Source organism: Narcine bancroftii, unplaced genomic scaffold (genome assembly GCF_036971445.1).
Source record: "Narcine bancroftii isolate sNarBan1 unplaced genomic scaffold, sNarBan1.hap1 Scaffold_149, whole genome shotgun sequence".
Classification (NCBI taxonomy): Eukaryota; Metazoa; Chordata; class Chondrichthyes; order Torpediniformes; family Narcinidae; genus Narcine; species Narcine bancroftii.
Genome location: NW_027211884.1, coordinates 1491525 through 1513070, shown reverse-complemented (window position 1 = coordinate 1513070; position 21546 = coordinate 1491525).

Sequence of the window (21546 nt, the reverse complement as noted above, 5' to 3'; positions counted from 1 at the left end):
AGAGGGGAACCAAAGGGAGCAGGGCGAATAGATTGTAAAATAGTGGGGAACCGTGGGGAACGCTGCAGAACAGTATGAAACAAAAGCGAGCCGAGGGAATGGTTTGGAAAATGTGGGGAACCGTGGGGAAAACTGCAGAACAGAGTGGAGCCAAAGGAGCAGGGGGAACAGATTGGAAAAAGTGGGGAACTGTGGGGAACACTGCAGAACAGAGCAGAACCAAAGTGAGCAGGGGGAACAGATTGGAAAAAGTGGGGAACCGATTGGAAAAAGTAGGGAACCGTGTGGAAAAATGCAGAAAGGTGGGGAACCAAAGGGAGCAGGGGGAACGAATTGGAAAAGGTGGAGAACTGTGGGGAACACTGCAGAAAAGAGGGGAACCAAAGGGAGCAGAGGGAACGGATTGGAAAAAGTGGGGAACCGTGGGGAACACTGCATGACAGAGGGGAAACAAAGGGAGCAGGAGGTACAGGTTGGAAAAAGTGGGGAACCGTGGAGAAAACTGCAGCACAGAGGGGAACCAAAGGGAGCAGGGGGAACAGATTTGAAAAAGTGGGGATTCGTGGAGAGATCTGCAGAACAGAGGTGAACCATAGGACGCAGGGGGAACGGATTGGCAAAAGTGGGGAAAAGTGTGGAAAAATGCAGAACAGAGGGCAACCAGAGGTAGCAGGGGAAACAGATTGGAAAAAGTGGGGAACCGTGGGGAACACTGCAGAACAGAGGGGCACCAAAGGGAGCAGAGGGAACGCATTGGAAAACTGGGGAACCGTGGGGAACACTGCACGACAGAGGGGAACCAAAGGAAGCAGGGGGAACGGATTGTAAAAAGTTGGGCCGATGGGGAACACTGTAGGGCAGAGGGGAATCAAAGGGAGCAGGAGGTACAGGTTGGAAAAAGTGGGGAACCGTGGTGGACACTGCAGGACAGAGGGGAACCAAAGGGAGCAGGGCGAACAGATTGGAAAAAGTGGGGAACCGTGGGGAACACTGCAGAAAAGAGGTGGACCAAAGGAAGCAGGGGGAACGGATTGTAAAAAGTTGCGCCGATGGGGAACACTGTAGAACAGAGGGGAATCAAAGGGAGCAGGGGGAATTGATTGGAAAAAGTGGGGAACTGTGGGGAACACTGCAGAACAGAGGGCAAACAAAAGGAACAGGGGGAATGGATTCCAAAAAGTTGGGACCATGGAGGACAATGCAGAACAGGGGAGAACCAAAAGGAGCAGGGCAAACAGCTTGTAAAAAAGTGGGGAACCGTGGGGAACGCTGCAGAACAGTATGAAACCAAAGCGAGCCGGGGGAATGGTTTGGAAAATGTGGGGAACCGTGGGGAAAACTGCAGAACAGAGTGGAGACAAAGGAGCAGGGGGAACAGATTGGAAAAAGTGGGGAACCGTGGGGAACACTACAAAACAGAGGGGAACCAAACGGAGCAGGAGCAACGGATTGCAAAAAGTTGGGACCCTGGAAAATACGGAAGGTCAGAGGGGAACCAAAGGGAACAAGCGGAACAGGTTGGAAAAAGTGGTGTCCCATGGGTAACACTGCAAGGCAGAGGGGTACCATAGGGAGCGGGGGTACAGTATGTAAAAAAATGTGGAGAATCGTGGGGAACACTGTAGAATAGAGGGGAACCAAAGGGAGCAGGGGGAACGGATTGGAAAAAGTGGGGAAGCGTCGGGAACACTGCAGAAGAGAGGAGAACCAAAGGGAGCAGGGGGAACATATTTGAAAAATTGGGGAACCGATTGGAAAAAAGTAGGGAATCGTGTGGAAAAATGCAGAAAGGTGGGGAACCAAAGGGAGCAGGGGGAACGAATTGGAAAAGGTGGAGAACTGTGGGGAACACTGCAGAACTGAGGGGAACCAAGGGGATCAGAGGGAACGGATTGGAAAAAGTGGGGAACCTTGGGGCACACTGCACGTCAGAGGGGAACCAAAGGGATCAGGGGGAACAGATAGGAAAAAAATTGGGGAACTGTGAAAATGCTGCATGACAGAGGGATACCAAAGGGAACAGGAGGTACATGTTGGAAAAAGTGGGGAACCGTGAAGGATACTGCAGGACAGAGGGGAACCAAAGGGAGCAGGGCGAACAGATAGTAAAAAAGTGGGGAACCGTGGGGAACACTGCAGAACAGTATGAAACCAAAGCGAGCCGGGGGAACAGTTTGCAAAATGTGGGGAACCGTGGGGATCACTGCAGAACAGAGGGGAACCAAAGGGAGCAGGGGAACGGATTGTAAAAAGTGGGGAACCGTGGGGAACACTGAACAATAGAGGGGAACCAAAGGGAGCAGGGGAAATGGATTGGAAAAAGTGGGGAACCGTGGGAAACACTACAGAACCAAAGGGTGCAGGTGGAACAGATTGGAAAAAATCTGGAGAACCATGGGGAAAACTGCAGAACAGAGTGGAGCCAAAGGAGCAGGGGGAACAGATTGCAAAAAGTGGGGTCCCATGGGGAACACTGCAAGGCAGAGGGGAACTATAGGGAGCAGTGGGTGCAGGTTGGAAAAAATGTGGAGACAGTGAGGAATCAAAGGGAGCAGGGGAACAGATTGGAAAAAGTGGGGAACCGTGTGGAAAAATGCAGAACAGTGGGGAACCAAAGGGAGCAGGGGGAACAAATTGGCAAAAGTGGGGAATCGTGGGGAGTTCTGCATAACAGAGGTGAACCAAAGGAAGAAGGGGGACGGATTGGAAAAAGTGGGGAACAGTGTGGAAAAATGCAGAACAGAGGGGAAACAGAGGTAGCAGGGGAAACAGATTGGAAAAAGTGGGGAACCGTGTGGAACACTGCAGAACAGAGGGGCACCAAAGGGAGCAGAGGGAACACATTAGAAAAAGTGGGGAACCGTGGGGAATACTGCACGACAGAGGGGAACCAAAGGAAGCAGGGGGGATGGATTGTAAAAAGTTGGGCCCATGGGGAACACTGTAGGACAGAAGGGAATCAAAGGGAGCAGGGGGTACTGATTGGAAAAAGTGGGGAACTGTGGGTAACACTGCAGAACAGAGGGCAAACAAACGGAGCAGGTGGAATGCATTGCAAAAAGTTGGGAACCGTGGAGGACAATGCAGGACAGAGGAGAAACAAACAGAGCAGGGGGAATGGATTGCAAAAAGTTGGTAAGCGTGGAGGACACTGCAGATAGAGGGGAACCAAAGGGAGCAGGACGAACAGATTGTCAAAAAGTGGGGAACCGTTGGGAACGCGCCAGAACAGTATGAAAACAATGCGAGCCGGGGGAATGGTTTGGAAAATGTGGGGAAACGTGTGGAAAACTGCAGAACAGAGTGGAGCCAAAGGAGCAGGGGGACAGATTGGAAAAAGAGGGGAACCGTGGGGAACACTGCAGAACAGAGGGGAACCAAACGGAGCAGGGGGAACGGATTGCAAAAAGTTGATAACTGTGGAGAACACGGCAGGACAGAGGGGAACCAAAGGGAACAAGGGGAAAAGGTTGGAAAAAGTGTGGTCCCATGGGTAACATTGGAATGCAGAGGGAAATCATAGGGAGCCGGGGGTACAGGATGGAAAAAAATGTGGAGAATCGTGGGGAATACTGCAGAAGGAGGGGAACCAAAGGGAGCAGGGGGAACGGATTGGAAAAAGTGGGGAAGCGTCGGGAACACTGCAGAACAGAGGAGAACCAAAGGGAGCAGGGGAAACAGATTGGAAAAAGTGGGGAACCGATTGGAAAAAGTAGGGAAACGTGTGAAAAAATGCAGAAAGGTGGGGAACCAAAGGGAGCAGTGGGAACGAATTGGAAAAGGTGGAGAACTGTGGGGAACACTGCAGAACAGAGGGGAACCAAAGGGAGCAGAGAGAACGGATTGGAAAAAGTGGGGAACCGTGGGGAACACTGTAGGACAGAGGGGAATCAAAGGGAGCAGGGGGAACTGATTGGAAAAAGTGGGGAACTGTGGGGAACACTGCAGAACAGAGGGCAAACAAACGGAGCAGGAGGAATGGATTGCAAAATGTTTGGAACCGTGGAAGACAATGCAGGACAGAGGGGAAACAAACAGAGCAGGGGGAATGGATTGCAAAAAGTTGGGAACCGTGGAGGACAATGCAGGACAGAGGGGAAACAAACAGAGCAGGGGGAATGGATTGCAAAAAGTGGGGAACCGTGGGGAATGCTGCAGAACAGTATGAAAACAAAGCAAGCCGGGGGAATGGTTTGGAAAATGTGGGGAACCGTGGGAAAAACTGCAGAACAGAGTGGAGCCAAAAGAGCAGGGGAAACAGAATGGAAAAAGGGGGAACCGTGGGGAACACTGCAGAACAGAGGGGAACCATACGGAGCAGGGGCAATGGATTGCAAAAAGTTGGGAACCGTGGAGAACACGGAAGGACAGAGGGGAACCAAAGGGAACAGGGGGAACGGATTGGAAAAAATGTGGAGAACCATGAGGAACACTGCAGGGCAGAGGGGAACCATAGGGAGCAGGGGGAACAGATTGGAAAAAGTGGGGAACCGTGTGGAAAAATGCAGAACAGTGGGGAAACAAACAGAGCAGGGGGAATGGATAGCAAAAAGTTGGGAAGCGTGGAGGACACTGCAGAACAGAGGGGAACCAAAGGGAGCAGAGCGAATAGATTGTAAAATAGTGGGGAACCGTGGGGAACGCTGCAGAACAGTATGAAACCAAAGCGAGCCGTGGGAATGGTTTGGAAAATGTGGGGAACCGTGGGGAAAACTACAGAACGGAGTGGAGCTAAAGGAGCAGGGGTAACAGATTGGAAAAAGTGGGGAACTGTGGGGAACAAAAGGGAGCAGAGGGAACGGATTGGAAAAAGTGGGGAACCATTGGGGAACACTGCACGACAGAGGGGAACCAAAGGGATCAGGGCGAATAGATAGGAAAAAATTTGGGAACTGTGAAAACACTGCATGACAGAGGGGAACAAAAGCGAGCAGGGGGAACAGTTTGGAAAATGTGGGGAACCGTGGGGATCACTGCAGAACAGAGGGGAACCAAAGGGAGCAGGGCGAACAGATTGTAAAAAAGTGGGGAACCGTGGGGAACACTGCAGAACAGTGAGGAACCAAAGGGAGCAGGGGGAATAGATTGGAAAAAGTGGGGAACCGTGTGGAAAAATGCAGAACAGTGGGGAAACAAAGGGTGCAGGAGGAACAGATTAGAAGAAGTGGGGTACCGTGTACAAAAATGCACAACAGTGGGGAACCAAAGGGAGCAGGGGGTACAGGAAGGAAAAAAATGTGCAGAATCGTGGGGAACACTGCAGAATAGAGGGGAACAAGAGGGAGCAGAGGGAACGGATTGGAAAAAGTGGGGAACCGTGGGGCACACTGAATGGCAGAGGGGAACCAAAGGGATCAGGGGGAACAGACAGGAAAAAATTGGGGAACTGTGAAAACACTGCATGACAGAGGGGAACCAAAGGGAACAGGAGGTACAGGTTGGAAAAAGTGGGGAACCGTGGAGGACACTGCAGGACAGAGGGGAACCAAAGGGAGCAGGGCGAACAGATTGTAAAAAAGTGGGGAACCGTGGGGAACACTGCAGAAGAGTATGAAACCAAAGCGAGCCGGGCGAACAGTTTGGAAAATGTGGGGAACCGTGAGGATCACTGCAGAACAGAGGGGAACCAAAGGGTGCAGGGAAACGGATTGGAAAAAGTGGGGAACCGTGGGGAACACTTAACAATAGAGGGGAACCAAAGAGAGCAGGGGAAATGGATTGGAAAATGTGGGGAACCGTGGGAAACACTGCAGAACCAAAGGGAGCAGGTGGAACAGTTTGGAAAAAATGTGGAGATCCATGGGGAAAACTGCAGAACAGAGTGGAGCGAAAGGACCAGGGGGAACGGATTGGAAAAAGTGGGGACGCGTCGGGAACACTGCAGAACAGAGGGAAACTAAAGGGAACAGGGGGAACAGATTTGAAAAAGTGGGGAACCATGGGGAACACTGCAGGGCAAAGGGGAACCATAGAGAGCAGGGGGTGCAGGTTGGAAAAAATGTGGAGAACAGTGAGGAATCAAAGGGAGCAGGAGGAACATATTGGAAAAAGTGGGGAACTGTGTGGAAAAATGCAGAACAGTGGGGAACCAAAGGGAGCAGGGGGAACAGATTGGAAAAAATGGGGAATCGTGGGGAATTCTGCAGAACAGAGGTGAACCAAAGGAAGCAGGGGGGACGGAATGTAAAAAGTTGGGCACATGGGGGATACTGTAGGACAGAGGGGAATCAAAGGGAGCAGGGGAATATGATTGCAAAAAGTTGGGAACCGTGGAGGACAATGCAGGACAGAGGGGAAACAAACAGAGCAGGGGGAATGGATTGCAAAAAGTTGGTAAGCGTGGAGGACACTGCAGAACAGAGGGGAACCAAAGGGAGCAGGGTGAACAGATTGTAAAAAAGTAGGGAAACGTGGGGAACGCTGCAGAACAGTATGAAAACTGCAGAACAGAGTGGAGCCAAAGGAGCAGGGGGAACAGACTGGAAAAAGTGGGGAACCGTGGGGAACACTGCAGAACAGAGGGGAACCAAACGGAGCAGGGGGAACGGATTGAAAAAGTTGATAACTGTGGAGAACACGGCAGGACAGAGGGGAACCAAAGGGAACAAGGGGAACAGGTTGGAAAAAATGTGGTCCCATGGGTAACACTGGAATGCAGAAGGGAATCATAGGGAGCCGGGGGTACAGGACGTAAAAAAATGTGGAGAATCGTGGGGAACACTGCAGAATAGAGGGGAACCAAAGGGAGCAGGGGGAACGGATTGGAAAAAGTGGGGAAGTGTCGGGAACACTGCAGAACAGAGGAGAACCAAAGGGAGCTGGGGAAACAGATTGGAAAAAGTGGGGAACAGATTGGAAAAAGTAGGGAAACGTGTGGAAAAATGCAGAAAGGTGGGGAACCAAAGGGAGCAGGCGGAACGAATTGGAAAAGGTGGAGAACTGTGGGGAACACTGCAGAACAGAGGGGAACCAAAGGGAGCAGAGGGAACGGATAGGAAAAAGTGGGGAACCGTGGGGAACACTGCAAGACAGAGGGGAAACAAAGGGAGCAGGAGGTACAGGTTGGAAAAAGTGGGGAACCGTGGAGAAAACTGCAGCACAGAGGGGAACCAAAGGGAGCAGGGGGAACAGATTTGAAAAAGTGGGGATTCGTGGAGAGATCTGCAGAACAGAGGTGAACCAAAGGACGCAGGGGGAACGGATTGGCAAAAGTGGGGAAAAGTGTGGAAAAATGCAGAACAGAGGGCAACCAGAGGTAGCAGGGGAAACAGATTGGAAGAAGTGGGGAACCGTGGGGAACACTGCAGAACAGAGGGGCACCAAAGGGAGCAGAGGGAACGCATTGGAAAACTGGGGAACCGTGGGGAACACTGCACGACAGAGGGGAACCAAAGGAAGCAGGGGGAACGGATTGTAAAAAGTTGGGCCGATGGGGAACACTGCAGGGCAGAGGGGAATCAAAGGGAGCAGGAGGTACAGGTTGGAAAAAGTGGGGAACCGTGGAGGACACTGCAGGACAGAGGGGAACCAAAGGGAGCAGGGCGAACAGATTGGAAAAAGTGGGGAACCGTGGGGAACACTGCAGAACAGAGGGGCACCAAAGGGAGCAGAGGGAATGCATTGGAAAAAGTGGGGAACCGTGGGGAACACTGCAGAAAAGAGGTGGACCAAAGGAAGCAGGGGGAACGGATTGTAAAAAGTTGCGCCGATGGGGAACACTGTAGAACAGAGGGGAATCAAAGGGAGCAGGGGGAACTGATTGGAAAAAGTTGGGAACTGTGGGGAACACTGCAGAACAGAGGGCAAACAAACGGAACAGGGGGAATGGATTCCAAAAAGTTGGGACCATGGAGGACAATGCAGAACAGGGGGGAACCAAAAGGAGCAGGGCAAACAGCTTGTAAAAAAGTGGGGAACTGTGGGGAACGCTGCAGAACAGTATGAAACCAAAGCGAGCCGGGGGAATGGTTTGGAAAATGTGGGGAACCGTGGGGAAAACTGCAGAACAGAGTGGAGACAAAGGAGCAGGGGGAACAGATTGGAAAAAGTGGGGAACCGTGGGGAACACTACAAAACAGAGGGGAACCAAACGGAGCAGGGGCAACAGATTGCAAATTTGGGACCCTGGAAAATACGGAAGGACAGAGGGGAACCAAAGGGAACAAGCGGAACAGGTTGGAAAAAGTGGTGTCCCATGGGTAACACTGCAAGGCAGAGGGGTACCATAGGGAGCGGGGGTACAGTATGTAAAAAATGTGGAGAATCGTGGGGAACACTGTAGAATAGAGGGGAACCAAAGGGAGCAGGGGGAACGGATTGGAAAAAGTGGGGAAGCGTCGGGAACACTGCAGAAGAGAGGAGAACCAAAGGGAGCAGGGGGAACATATTTGAAAAATTGGGGAACCGATTGGAAAAAAGTAGGGAATCGTGTGGAAAAATACAGAAAGGTGGGGAACCAAAGGGAGCAGGGGGAACGAATTGGAAAAGGTGGAGAACTGTGGGGAACACTGCAGAACTGAGGGGAACCAAAGGGATCAGAGGGAACGGATTGGAAAAAGTGGGGAACCTTGGGGCACACTGCACGTCAGAGGGGAACCAAAGGGATCAGGGGGAGCAGATAGGAAAAAATTGGGGAACTGTGAAAATGCTGCATGACAGAGGGATACCAAAGGGAACAGGAGGTACATGTTGGAAAAAGTGGGGAACCGTGAAGGATACTGCAGGACAGAGGGGAACCAAAGGGAGCAGGGCGAACAGATTGTAAAAAAGTGGGGAACCGTGGGGAACACTGCAGAACAGTATGAAACCAAAGCGAGCCGGGGGAACAGTTTGCAAAATGTGGGGAACCGTGGGGATCACTGCAGAACAGAGGGGAACCAAAGGGAGCAGGGGAACGGATTGGAAAAAGTGGGGAACCGTGGGGAACACTGAACAATAGAGGGGAACCAAAGGGAGCAGGGGAAATGGATTGGAAAAAGTGGGGAACCGTGGGAAACACTACAGAACCAAAGGGTGCAGGTGGAACAGATTGGAAAAATCTGGAGAACCATGGGGAAAACTGCAGAACAGAGTGGAGCCAAAGGAGCAGGGGGAACAGATTGCAAAAAGTGGGGTCCCATGGGGAACACTGCAAGGCAGAGGGGAACTATAGGGAGCAGTGGGTGCAGGTGGGAAAAAATGTGGAGACAGTGAGGAATCAAAGGGAGCAGGGGAACAGATTGGAAAAAGTGGGGAACCGTGTGGAAAAATGCAGAACAGTGGGGAACCAAAGGGAGCAGGGGGAACAAATTGGCAAAAGTGGGGAATCGTGGGGAGTTCTGCATAACAGAGGTGAACCAAAGGAAGAAGGGGGACGGATTGGAAAAAGTGGGGAACAGTGTGGAAAAATGCAGAACAGAGGGGAAACAGAGGTAGCAGGGGAAACAGATTGGAAAAAGTGGGGAACCGTTGGGAACACTGCAGAACAGAGGGGCACCAAAGGGAGCAGAGGGAACACATTAGAAAAAGTGGGGAACCGTGGGGAATACTGCACGACAGAGGGGAACCAAAGGAAGCAGGGGGGACGGATTGTAAAAAGTTGGGCCCATGGGGAACACTGTAGGACAGAGGGGAATCAAAGGGAGCAGGGGGTACTGATTGGAAAAAGTGGGGAACTGTGGGTAACACTGCAGAACAGAGGGCAAACAAACGGAGCAGGTGGAATGCATTGCAAAAAGTTGGGAACCGTGGAGGACAATGCAGGACAGAGGAGAAACAAACAGAGCAGGGGGAATGGATTGCAAAAAGTTGGTAAGCGTGGAGGACACTGCAGATAGAGGGGAACCAAAGGGAGCAGGACGAACAGATTGTCAAAAAGTGGGGAACCGTTGGGAACGCGCCAGAACAGTATGAAAACAATGCGAGCCGGGGGAATGGTTTGGAAAATGTGGGGAAACGTGTGGAAAACTGCAGAACAGAGTGGAGCCAAAGGAGCAGGGGGACAGATTGGAAAAAGAGGGGAACCGTGGGGAACACTGCAGAACAGAGGGGAACCAAACGGAGCAGGGGGAACAGATTGGAAAAAGCGGGGATTCTTGGAGAGATCTGCAGAACAGAGGTGAACCAAAGGAAGCAGGGGGAACGGACGGGCAAAAGTGGGGAACAGTGTGGAAAAATGCAGAACAGAGGGCAAAAAGAGGTAGCAGGGGAAACAGATTGGAAAAAATGGGGAAACGTGGGGAACACTGCAGAACAGAGGGGCACCAAAGGGAGCAGAGGGAACGCATTAGAAAACTGGGGAACCGTGGGGAACACTGCACGACAGAGGGGAACCAAAGGAAGCAGGGGGAACGGATTGTAAAAAGGTTGGCCGATGGGGAACACTGTAGGACAAAGGGGAATCAAAGGGAGCAGGGGGAACTGATTGGAAAAAGTGGGGAACTGTGGGGAAAACTGCAGAACAGAGGGCAAACAAACGGAGCAGGGGGAATGGATTGCAAAAAGTTGGTAAGCGTGGAGGACACTGCAGAACAGAGGGGAACCAAAGGGAGCAGGGGGAACAGATTGTAGAAAAGTGGGGAACCATGGGGAATGCTGCTGAACAGTATGAAAACAAAGCAAGCCGGGGGAATGGTTTAGAAAATGTGGGGAACCGTGGGGAAAACTGCAGAACAGAGTGGAGCCAAAGGAGCAGGGGGAACAGAATGGAAACAGGGTGAACCGTGGGGAACACTGCAGAACAGAGGGGAACCAAATGGAGCAGGGGCAACGGATTGCCCCACGGAAGGACAGAGGGGAACCAAAGGGAACAAGGGGAACAGGTTGGAAAAAGTGGTGTCCCATGGGTAACACTGCAAGGCAGAGGGGAACCATAGGGAGCAGGGGTTACAGGATGGAAAAAAATGTGGAGTATCGTGGGGAACACTGCAGAACAGAGGAGAACCAAAGGGAGCAGGGGGAACAGATTGGAAAAAGTGGGGAACCGATTGGAAAAAGTAGGGAACAGTATGTAAAAATACAGAAAGGTGGGGAACCAAAGGGAGCAGGGGGAACAAATTGGAAATGGTGGAGAACTGTGGGGAACACTGCAGAACCGAGGGGAACCAAAGGGAGCAGAGGGAACGGATTGGAAAATGTGGGGAACCGTGGGGCATACTGCAGAACAGAGGTGAACCAAAGGAAGCAGGGGGAACGGATTGGAAAAAGCGGGGAACAGTGTGGAAAAATGCAGAACAGAGGGCAACCAGAGGTAGCAGGGGAAACAGATTGGAAAAAGTGGGGAACCGTAGGGAACACTGCAGAACAGAGGGACACCAAAGGGAGCAGAGGGAACGCATTGGAAAACTGGGGAACCGTGGGGAACACTGCACGACAGAGGGGAACCAAAGGAAGCAGGGGGAACTGATTGTAAAAGGTTGGGCCGATGGGCAACACTGTTGGACAGAGGGGAATCAAAGGGAGCAGGGGGAACTGATTGGAAAAAGTGGGAAACTGTGGGGAACACTGCAGAACAGAGGGAAACAAACGGAGCAGGGGGAATGGATTGCAAAAAGTTGGTAAGCGTGGAGGACACTGCAGAACAGAGGGGAACCAAAGGGAGCAGGGCGAACAGATTGTAAAAAAGTGGGGAACCGTGGGGAACGCTGCAGAACAGTATGAAAACAAAGCAAGCCGGGGGAATGGTTTGAAAAATGTGGGGAACCGTGGGGAAAACTGCAGAACAGAGGTGAACCAAAGGGATCAGGGGGAACAGATTGGAAAATGTGGGGAACCGTGGGGAACACTGCAGAACAGAGGGGCACCAAAGGGAGCAGAGGGAATGCATTGGAAAAAGTGGGGAACCGTGGGGAACACTGCAGAAAAGAGGTGGACCAAAGGAAGCAGGGGGAACGGATTGTAAAAAGTTGCGCCGATGGGGAACACCGTAACAATAGAGGGGAACAAAAGGGAGCAGGGGAAATGGATTGGAAAAAGTGGGGAACCGTGGGAAACACTGCAGAACCAAAGGGAGCAGGTGGAATAGATTGGAAAAAATGTGGAGAACCATGGGGAAAACTGCAGAACAGAGTGGAGCCAAAGGAGCAGGGGGAACAGATTGGAAAAAGTAGGGTCCCATGGGGAACACTGCAAGGCAGAGGGGAACCATAGGGAGCAGGGGCTGCAGGTTGGAAAAAATGTGGAGAACAGTGAGGAATCAAAGGGAGCAGGGGGAACAGATTGGAAAAAGTGGGGAACCGTGTGGAAAAATGCAGAACAGTGGGGAACCAAAGGGAGCAGGGGGAACAAATTGGAAAAAGTGGGGAATCATGGGGAGTTCTGCAGAACAGAGGTGAACCAAAGGAAGAAGGGGGAACTGATTGGAAAAAGTGGGGAACATTGTGGAAAAATACAGAACAGAGGGGAACCAGAGGTAGCAGGGGAAACAGATTGGAAAAAGTGGGGAACCGTCGGGAACACTGCAGAACAGAGGGGCAGCATAGGGAGCAGAGGGAACACATTAGAAAAAGTGGGGAACCGTGGGGAATACTGCACGACAGAGGGGAACCAAAGGAAGCAGGGGGAACGGATTGTAAAAAGGTGGGCCCATGGGGAACACTGTAGGACAGAGGGGAATCAAAGGGAGCAGGGGGAACTGATTGGAAAAAGTGGGGAACTGTGGGGAACACTGCAGAACAGAGGGCAAACAAACAGAGCAGGTGGAATGGATTGCAAAAAGTTGGGAACCGTGGAGGACAATGCAGGACAGAGGAGAAACAAACAGAGCAGGGGGAATGGATTGCAAAAAGTTGGTAAGCGTGGAGGACACTGCAGATAGAGGGGAACCAAAGGGAGCAGGACGAACAGATTGTCAAAAAGTGGGGAAGCGTGGGGAACGCGCCAGAACAGTATGAAAACAATGCGAGCCGGGGGAATGGTTTGGCAAATGTGGGGAAACGTGTTGAAAACTGCAGAACAGAGTGGAGCCAAAGGAGCAGGGGGAACAGATTGGAAAAAGTGGGGAACCGTGGGGAACACTGCAGAACAGAGGGGAACCAAACGGAGCAGGGGGAATGGATTGCAAAAAGTTGATAATTGTGGAGAACATGGCAGGACAGAGGGGAACCAAAGGGAACAAGTGGAACAGGTTGGGAAAAGTGTGGTCCCATGGGTAACACTTCAATGCAGAGGGGAACCATAGGGAGCCGGGGATACAGGATGGAAAAAAATGTGCAGAATCGTGGGGAACACTGCAGAATAGAGGGGAACCAAAGGGAACAGGGGGAACGGATTGGAAAAAGTGGGGAAGCGTCGGGAACATTGCAGAACAGAGGAGATGCAAAGGGAGCAGGGTGAACAGATTGGAAAAAGTGGGGAACCGATTGGAAAAAGTAGGGAAGCGTCGGGAACACTGCAGAACTGAGGAGAACCAAAGGGAACAGGGGGAACGGATTGGAATAAGTGGGGAACCATGGGGGACACTGCATGACAGAGGGGAACCAAAGGGAGCAGGAGGTACAGGTTGTAAAAAGTGGGGAACCGTGGTGAACACTGCAGCACAGAGGGGAACCAAAGGGAGCAGGGGAAACGGATTGCAAAAAGTGGGGCCCAAGGCGAACACTGCATGACAGAGGGTAATCAAAGGGAGCAGGGGGAACCGATTGGAAAAAGTGGGTAACTGTGGGGAACACTGCAGAACAGAGGGGAACCAAAGGTTGCAGGGGGAACGGATTGGAAAAAGTAAGGAACCATGGGGGATACTGCAGGGCAGAGGGGAACCAAAGGGAGCATGGGAACAGAATAGAAAAAATTTGTAGAACCGTGGGGAAAACTGCAGAACAGAGCGGAACCAAAGGGAGAAGGGGGAACAGCTCGGAAAAGTGGAGACCCGTGGGGAACAATGCAGAACAGAGAGGAACCAAAGGGAGAAGGGGGAACGGATTGGAAAAAGTGGGGAATCGTGGGGAGTTCTGCAGAACAGTGGGGACCCAAATGAAGCAGGGGGAACGGATTGGAAAAAGTGGGGAACCGTGTGGAAAAATGTTGAACAGAGGCGAACCAGAGGGAGAAGGGGGAACAGATTAGAAAAAATTTGGAGAACCGTGAGGAACACTGCAGAACAGTGAGGAACCAAAGGGAGCAGGTGGAACAGATTGGAAAAAGTGGGGAACCGTGCGGAAAAATGCAGACAGTGGGGAAGCAAAGAAAGCAGGGGGAACAGATTGGAAAAAAGTGGGGAACCGTGTGGAAAAATGCAGAACAGTGGGGAACCAAAGGGAGCAGGAAGAACAGATTGGAAAAAGTGGGGAACCGTGAGGAACACTGCAGAACAGAGGGGAACCAAAGGGAGCAGGGGTACAGTTTGGAGAAGTGGGGAACCGTGGGGAACAATGCAGAACAGAGGGGAACCAAAGGGAGCAGGGGGAACAGATTGTAAAAAGTGGGGAGTCGTGGAGAGATCTGCAGAACAGAGGTGAACGAAAGGAAGCAGGGGGAACGGATTGGCAAAAGTGGGGAACAGTGTGGAAAAATGCAGAACAGAGGGCAACCAGAGGTAGCAGGAGAAACAGATTGGAAAAAGTGGGGAACCGTGGGGAACACTGCAGAACAGAGGGGCACCAAAGGGAGCAGAGGGAAAGCATTGGAAAATTGGGGAACCGTGGGGAACACTGCACGACAGAGGGGAACCAAAGGAAGCAGGGGGAACGCATTGTAAAATGTTTGGCCGATGGGAAACACTGTAGGACAAAGGGGAATCAAAGGGAGCAGGGGGAACTGATTGGAAAAAGTGGGGAACTGTGGGGAACACTGCAGAACAGAGGGCAAACAAACGGAGCAGGGGGAATGGATTGCAAAAAGTTGGTAAGCGTGGAGGACGCTGCAGAACAGAGGGGAACCAAAGGGAGCAGGGCGAACAGATTGTAAAAAAGTGGGGAACCGTGGGGAACGCTGCTGAACAGTATGAAAACAAAGCAAGCTGGGGGAATGGTTTGGAAAATGTGGGGAACCGTGGGGAAAACTGCAGAACAGAGTGGAGCCAAAGGAACAGGGGGAACAGATTGGAAAAAGTGGGGAACTGTGGGGAACAGTGCAGAACAGAGCAGAACCAAAGGGAGCAGGTGGAACAGATTGGAAAAAGTGGGGAACCGATTGGAAAAAGTAGGGAACCGTGTGGAAAAATGCAGAAAGGTGGGGAACCAAAGGGAGCAGGGGGAACGAATTGGAAAAGGTGGAGAACTGTGGGGAACACTGCAGAACAGAGGGGAACCAAAGGGAGCAGAGGGACCGGATTGGAAAAAGTGGGGAACCATGGGGAACACTGCAGGGCAAAGTGGAACCATAGAGAGCAGGGGGTGCAGGTTGGAAAAAATGTGGAGAACAGTGAGGAATCAAAGGGAGCAGGAGGAACATATTGGAAAAAGTGGGGAACCTTGGGGCACACTGCACGTCAGAGGGGAACCAAAGGGATCAGGGGGAACAGATAGGAAAAAATTGGGGAACTGTTAAAACGCTGCATGACAGAGGGATACCAAAGGGAACAGGAGGTACATGTTGGAAAAAGTGTGGAACCGTGAAGGATACTGCAGGACAGAGGGGAACCAAAGGGAGCAGGGCGAACAGATTGTAAAAAAGTGGGGAATCGTGGGGAACACGGCAGAACAGTATGAAACCAAAGCGAGCCGGGGGAACAGTTTGCAAAATGTGGGGAACCGTGGGGATCACTGCAGAACAGAGGGGAACCAAAGGGAGCAGGGGAACGGATTGGAAAAAGTGGGGAACCGTGGGGAACACTGAACAATAGAGGGGAACCAAAGGGAGCAGGGGAAATGGATTGGAAAAAGTGGGGAACCGTGGGAAACACTGCAGAACCAAAGGGAGCAGGAGGAACAGATTGGAAAAAATCTGGAGAACCATGGGGAAAACTGCAGAACAGAGTGGAGCCAAAGGAGCAGGGGGAACAGATTGCAAAAAGTGGGGTCCCATGGGGAACACTGCAAGGCAGAGGGGAACTATAGGGAGCAGTGGGTGCAGGTTGGAAAAAATGTGGAGACAGTGAGGAATCAAAGGGAGCAGGGGAACAGATTGGAAAAAGTGGGGAACCGTGTGGAAAAATGCAGAACAGTGGGGAACCAAAGGGAGCAGGGGGAACAAATTGGCAAAAGTGGGGAATCGTGGGGAGTTCTGCATAACAGAGGTGAACCAAAGGAAGAAGGGGGACGGATTGGAAAAAGTGGGGAACAGTGTGGAAAAATGCAGAACAGAGGGGAACCGGAGGTAGCAGGGGAAACAGATTGGAAAAAGTGGGGAACCGTGGGCAACACTGCAGAACAGAGGGGCACCAAAGGGAGCAGGAGGTACAGGTTGGAAAAAGTGGGGAACCGTGGGGAACACTGCATAACAGAGGGGAACCAAAGGGAGCAGGAGCTACAGGTTGTAAAAAGTGGGGAACCGTGGAGAACACGGAAGGACAGAGGGGAACCAAAGGGAACAAGGGGAACAGGTTGGAAAAAGTGGTGTCCCATGGGTAACACTGCAAGGTAGAGGGGAACCATAGGGAGCAGGGGGTACAGTATGAAAAAAAATGTGGAGAAACGTGGGGAACACTGTAGAATAGAGGGGAACCAAAGGGAGCAGGGGGAACGGATTGGAAAAAGTGGGGAAGGTCGGGAACACTGCAGAACAGAGGAGAACCAAAGGGAGCAGGGGGAACAGATTGGAAAAAGTGGGGAACCGATTGGAAAAAGTAGGGAACCATGTGGAAAAATGCAGAAAGGTGGGGACCAAAGGGAGCAGGGGGAACGAATTGGAAAAGGTGGAGAACTGTGGGGAACACTGCAGAACAGAGGGGAACCAAAGGGAGCAGAGGGAACGGATTGGAAAAAGTGGGGAACCGTGGGGCACACTGCATGATAGAGGGGAACCAAAGGGATCAGGGGGAACAGATAGGAAAAAATTGGGGAACTTTGAAAACACTGCATGACAGAGGGGAACCAAAGGGAACAGGAAGTACAGGTTGGAAAAAGTGGGGAACCGTGGAGGACACTGCAGGACAGAGGGGAACCAAAGGGAGCAGGGAAACGGATTGGAAAAAGTGGGGAACCGTGGGGAACACTGAACAATAGAGGGGAACCAAAGGGAGCAGGGGAAATGCATTGGAAAAAGTGGGGAACCATGGGAAGCACTGCAGAACCAAAGGGAGCAGGTGGAACAGTTTGGAAAAAATGTGGAGAACCATGGGGAAAACTGCAGAACAGAGTGGAGCGAAAGGACCAGGGGGAACAGATTGGAAAAAGTGGGGTCCCATTGGGAACACTGCAAGGCAGAGGGGATTCATAGGGAGCAGGGGGTACAGGATGGAAAAAATGTGGAGAAATGTGGGTAACAATGCAGAATAGAGGGGAACCAAAGGGAGCAGGGGGAACGGATTGGAAAAAGTGGGGAAGCGTCGGGAACACTGCAGAACAGAGGCAAACAAAAGGGAACAGGGGGAACGGATTGGAAAAAGTGGGGAACCATGGGGGACACTGCAGGGCAGAGGGGAACCATAGAGAGCAGGGGGTGCAGGTTGGAAAAAATGTGGAGAACAGTGAGGAATCAAAGGGAGCAGGAGGAACATATTGGAAAAAAGTGGGGAACTGTGTGGAAAAATGCAGAACAGTGGGGAACCAAAGGGAGCAGGGGGTACAGATTGGAAAAAGTGGGGAATCGTGGTGAATTCTGCAGAACAGAGGTGAACCAAAGGAAGCAGGGGAAACAGATTGGAAAAAGTGGGGAACACTGCAGAACAGAGGGGAACCAAAGGGAGCACAGGGAACACATTAGAATAAGTGGGGAACCGTGGGGAATATTGCACGACAGAGGGGAACCAAAGGAAGCAGGGGGAACGGATTGTAAAAAGTTGGGCCCATGGGGAACACTGTAGGACAGAGGGGAATCAAAGGGAGCAGGGGAATATGATTCCAAAAAGTTGGGAACCGTGGTGGACAATGCAGGACAGAGGGGAAACAAACAGAGCAGGGGGAATGGATTGCAAAAAGTTGGTACGCGTGGAGGACACTGCAGAACAGAGGGGAACCAAAGGGAGCAGGGTGAACAGATTGTAAAAAAGTAGGGAAACGTGGGGAACGCTGCAGAACAGTATGAAACCAAAGCGAGCCGGGGGAATGGTTTGGAAAATGTGGGGTAACGTGTGGAAAACTGCAGAACAGAGTGGAGCCAAAGGAGCAGGGGGAACAGATTGGAAAAAGTGGGGAACCGATTGGAAAAAGTAGGGAACTGTGGGGAACACTGCAGAACAGAGGGGAACCAAAGGGAGCAGAGGGAACGGATTGGAAAAAGTGGGGAACCGTGGGGAACACTGCACGACAGAGGGGAACCAAAGGGATCAGGGCGAACAGATAGGAAAAAATTTGGGAACTGTGAAAACACTGTATGACAGAGGGGAACCAAAGGGAGCAGGAGGTACAGGTTGGAAAAAGTGGGGAACCGTGGAGGACACTGCAGGACAGAGGGGAACCAAAGGGAGCAGGGCGAACAGATTGTAAAAAAGTGGGGAACCGTGGGGAACACTGCAGAACAGTATGAAACCAAAGCGAGCAGGGAGAACAGTTTGGAAAATGTGGGGAACCATGGGGATCACTGCAGAACAGAGCGGAACCAAAGGGAGCAGGGGAACGATTTGGAAAAAGTGGGGAACCGTGGGGAACACTGCAGAACAGTGAGGAACCAAAGGGAGCAGGGGGAATAGATTGGAAAAAGTGGGGAACCGTGTGGAAAAATGCAGAACAGTGGGGAAACAAAGGGTGCAGGAGGAACAGATTAGAAGAAGTGGGGTACCGTGTACAAAAATGCTCAACAGTGGGGAACCAAAGGGAGCAGGGGGTACAGGAAGGAAAAAAATGTGGAGAATCGTGGGGAACACTTCAGAATAGAGGGGAACCAGAGGGAGCACGGGGAACGGATTGGAAAAAGTGGGGAAGCGTCGGGAACACTGCAGAACAAAGGCGAACCAAAGGGAGCAGGGGGAACGGATTGGAAAAAGTGGGGAACCATGGGGGAAACTGCAGGGCAGAGGGGATCCATAGGGAGCAGGGGGTAGAGGTTGGAAATATGTGGAGAACCGTGAGGAAAACTGCAGAACAGTGAGGAACCAAAGGGAGCAGGGGGAACAGTTTTGAAAAAGTGGGGAACCGTGTGCAAAAATGCAGAACAGTGGGGAACCAAAGGGAGCAGGAGGAACAGATTGGAAAAAGTTGAGAACAGTGGGCAACACTGCAGAACAGAGGTGAACCAAAGGAAGCAGGGGGAACAGATTGGAAAAAGTGGGGAACCGTGAGGAACACTGCAGAACAGAGGGGCACCAAAGGGAGCAGAGGGAACGCATTGGTAAACTGGGGAACCGTGGGGAACACTGCAGAGCAGAGAGGCACCAAAGGGAGCAGATGGAACACATTGGAATAAGTGGGGAACCGTGGGGAATATTGCACGACAGAGGTGAACCAAAGGAAGCAGGGGGAACGGATTGTAAAAAGTTGGGCCCATGGGGGACACTGTAGGACAGAGGGGAATCAAAGTGAGCAGGGGAATATGATTGCAAAAAGTTGGGAACCGTGGAGGACAATGCAGGACAGAGGGGAAACAAACAGAGCAGGGGGAATGGATTGCAAAAAGTTGGTAAGCGTGGAGGACACTGCAGAACAGAGGGGAACCAAAGGGAGCAGGGTGAACAGATTGTAAAAAAGTAGGGAAACGTGGGGAACGCTGCAGAACAGTATGAAAACTGCAGAACAGAGTGGAGCCAAAGGAGCAGGGGGAACAGACTGGAAAAAGTGGGGAACCGTGGGGAACACTGCAGGACAGAGGGGAACCAAAGGGAACAGGGGGAACGGATTGGAAAAAGTGGGGAAGCATGGGGAATACTGCAGGGCAGAGGGGAACCAAAGGGAGCAGGGGCTACAGGTTGGAAAAAATGTGGAGAACCGTGAGGAACACTGCAGAACAGTGAGGAACCAAAGGGAGCAGGGGGAACAGATTGGAATAAGTGGGGAACCGTGTGGAAAAATGCAGAACAGTGGGGAAACAAACAGAGCAGGGGGAATGGATTGCAAAAATTTGGGACGCGTGGAGGACACTGCAGAACAGAGGGGAACCAAAGGGAGCAGGGCGAATAGATTATAAAATAGTGGGGAACCGTGGGGAACGCTGCAGAACAGTATGAAACAAAAGCGAGCCGAGGGAATGGTTTGGAAAATGTGGGGAACCGTGGGGAAAACTGCAGAACAGAGTGGAGCCAAAGGAGCAGGGGGAACAGATTGGAAAAAGTGGGGAACTGTGGGGAACACTGCAGAACAGAGCAGAACCAAAGTGAGCAGGGGGAACAGATTGGAAAAAGTGGGGAACCGATTGGAAAAAGTAGGGAACCGTGTGGAAAAATGCAGAAAGGTGGGGAACCAAAGGGAGCAGGGGGAACGAATTGGAAAAGGTGGAGAACTGTGGGGAACACTGCAGAAAAGAGGGGAACCAAAGGGAGCAGAGGGAACGGATTGGAAAAAGTGGGGAACCGTGGGGAACACTGCATGACAGAGGGGAAACAAAGGGAGCAGGAGGTACAGGTTGGAAAAAGTGGGGAACCGTGGAGAAAACTGCAGCACAGAGGGGAACCAAAGGGAGCAGGGGGAACAGATTTGAAAAAGTGGGGATTCGTGGAGAGATCTGCAGAACAGAGGTGAACCATAGGACGCAGGGGGAACGGATTGGCAAAAGTGGGGAAAAGTGTGGAAAAATGCAGAACAGAGGGCAACCAGAGGTAGCAGGGGAAACAGATTGGAAAAAGTGGGGAACCGTGGGGAACACTGCAGAACAGAGGGGAACCATACGGAGCAGGGGGAATGGATTGCAAAAAGTTGATAATTGTGGAGAACATGGCAGGACAGAGGGGAACCAAAGGGAACAAGGGGAACAGGTTGGGAAAAGTGTGGTCCCATGGGTAACACTTCAATGCAGAGGGGAACCATAGGGAGCCGGTGGTACAGGTTGAAAAAAGTGTGGAACCGTGGAGGACACTGCAGGACAGAGGGGAACCAAATGAAGCAGGGGGAACGGATTGGCATAAGTGGGGAACAGTGTGGAAAAATGCAGAAAAGAGGGGAACCAGAGGGAGCAGGGGGAACAGATTGGAAAAAGTGGGGAATCGTGGGGATTTCTGCAGAACAGAGGTGAACCAAAGGAAGCAGGGGGATCGGATTGGAAAAAGTGGGGAACAGTGTAGAAAAATGCAGAACAGAGGGGAACCGGAGGTAGCAGGGGAAACAGATTGGAAAAAGTGTGGAACCGTGGGCAACACTGCAGAACAGAGGGGCACCAAAGGGAGCAGGAGGTACAGGTTGGAAAAAGTGGGGAACCGTGGAGAACACTGCATGACAGAGGGGAACCAAAGGGAGCAGGAGCTACAGGTTGTAAAAAGTGGGGAACCGTGGAGAACACTGCAGCACAGATGGGAACAACAGTGAGCAGGGGAAACGGATTGCAAAAAGTGGGGCCAATGGCGAACACTGCATGACAGAGCGTAATCAAAGGGAGCAGGTGGAACCG